At 56.0% G+C, this 2,050-nt stretch overlaps 1 non-coding gene across 1 annotated transcript; it reads right to left on the bottom strand.

Moving 5' to 3' along the window:
• Window positions 1–1,641: 1,641 nt before the first annotated feature.
• On the bottom strand, window positions 1,642–1,736 carry TRNAI-UAU (transfer RNA isoleucine (anticodon UAU)). The gene is made up of 2 exons: window positions 1,699–1,736; window positions 1,642–1,677 (listed from the first exon to the last, which is right to left on the bottom strand). It is a non-coding gene; the product is annotated as a tRNA-Ile (tRNA).
• Window positions 1,737–2,050: the final 314 nt, after the last annotated feature.

Genomic DNA, 2,050 nt, shown 5'->3' on the forward strand with positions numbered 1-2,050 from the left:
GTGTGACACCCCCGGGCGGCGTTTCCCCCCCCCCGGCAAGGCTCACACTTGGACCTCATGCAGGAGGGTGCTGACCGGGCCATGGTTGGCGAGTAAGACACATGGCTGCAGATGGGGAATTTTAATTATCCATAATATTCATTCAGGCCCAATGACACGCCGCATGAGCACGGTACAACACTTGAATAATTGTACTTTGTGCTGTGCATGAGAAAAACTCGAGACGGTCTACAACTGGGTGCCCAAGAAACATGGGCTGGGCGGCCGACCAGTGCGTGGACCCGCAGGGTCATGGCAAGAAATGAACGAGAGAAGCGTGACACCGGCAAGTATGACCGGGCAAAAAACCCGAACCGGGGCCCGGGCAAGAGAAGCTCACAGGTAGCCCCCAGCCGGAGACAATTATCTAAAACTTTGAGAGCGATGCGTAGCCACAAGGCTCTGGGACCCCCCTCATGTCGCCCGCTACCACCCAAGGCTGCAGTCCCTACCCGCTAATAGCGTGACGATATATGCTTCACGAATCGAAACGCTTACCGTGTTAGTGAAATGCAAATACCCCACATAATCACAGAGCCAGTTATTTTGTCACTTGCAGTCAGAGCCGGGGCCCACACAGCCTACCCCTTCGCAGCTATAAAACGTATTGCCCGTGAGGAAAGGGGGGGCGGGAGATGGAGCGGGGCGCCGTGGGACGACCGGCACGGACAGCAGAGCCCAGGGCCGTTCGGCGAGGCGGGGGGGACCACCAGCCGCCTCGCTCAATCGAGCTGCGATGCCAGCTGGCGGGCCCAGGCGCACGCCCTCGCCAGGAGCGAACAGCGCGTTGGAGACAAGCCCCCGCTCTAAAAGGGGGCAGGCTTGTCGGGCCCTCTCCCTGGAAGCGCTGTGGGCTGGGTCGGCAGGGGAACCAACTCCCCAATGCCTGTTCGCCGCCCCAGGCCCCTCCCGCCTATCCCGGCAGGGAGAGACTGTGGACAGCCGACCGTATTGGTTGTATAGAGGGAAAAACACTTGTGCAAAGGGAACACGACATCGAAGCCAAGGGCCAGGCCTACAGCAGCACAAAGCCCTGTGCACACCCGAGGAGGCATTTGGTGCCAAGACGTCTGGGGCTGAGAAAATTGCGGGAAACCGAAGGCTTAAAAACACAACAGATGACGTAGCTTAACAATCACAATACAATATGTGTGGTAAAATACATGGACGCTGATTACGGTCTATGCAGGGACAAAAAACAAGTCCCAAGCTTTGTTTCTGCAAACATTCAACCCGTGGTAATTGCTGCTAGCACGTCATTAGCTCACGGGGGCGGAGGTTTCGCACCGCTAATGATATATTTTGGTGTAAACAGCCCTCGTATTTTCAGCTTACTATAAACGAGAGACGTATCTGAACAATAAAGCTTTGTTTATTGAAAAACTTACGAAAAGGCACCTTGACACACCTGTGTATTACACACAGAGGAGGCATACACTTGACTGAAAGCCCTCGCTGAAGCTCGAATAGCGATGCCAGGGTGAGGGGAAGGAACACCGTTATGCATCACAGCAAAAGAAGTAAAGACTTTCTAGCAAGGGCCGTCTTTACTCTGAGTATAATCTTTACTTTTAGTGACATGGTTATGAAAAACCAATCACCTGCTCCAGGAGAGGCTCGAACACTCAACCTCGGCATGCCTCAGTGCAAGTACTGCTGTATAAGTACCGCGCGTTAACCGATTGCGCCACTGGAGCGCGTGTACGCTCCGCCTGGCAGACGGTGATGGGGATTTGCAACCTGCACCCACAACCCTCCCAACAATGGCACAAACTGTACCCACGAATGCAAGGGGATCGGGGAGGACTGGGTTGGCAGGAGAGGACGCCTCGAGGCCGGCGAGGAGGGACTCGTGTCCCGCGCGACAACAGGCCAACTCAGCCTCAGCAAGCATGACCACGAGGTCGGCTGCGGTAACACATGCAAGCGCTCAAACCCACGCCTCCTCAGCGGCCCGTCGATAAGCGGGCCGTCTAGCCCTGCTCAACCTCCGCGAAGAGGGAGTAGGCGG

The sequence above is a fragment of the Lissotriton helveticus genome, chromosome 1_1 (genome assembly GCF_964261635.1).
Source record: "Lissotriton helveticus chromosome 1_1, aLisHel1.1, whole genome shotgun sequence".
Lineage (NCBI taxonomy): Eukaryota > Metazoa > Chordata > Amphibia > Caudata > Salamandridae > Lissotriton > Lissotriton helveticus.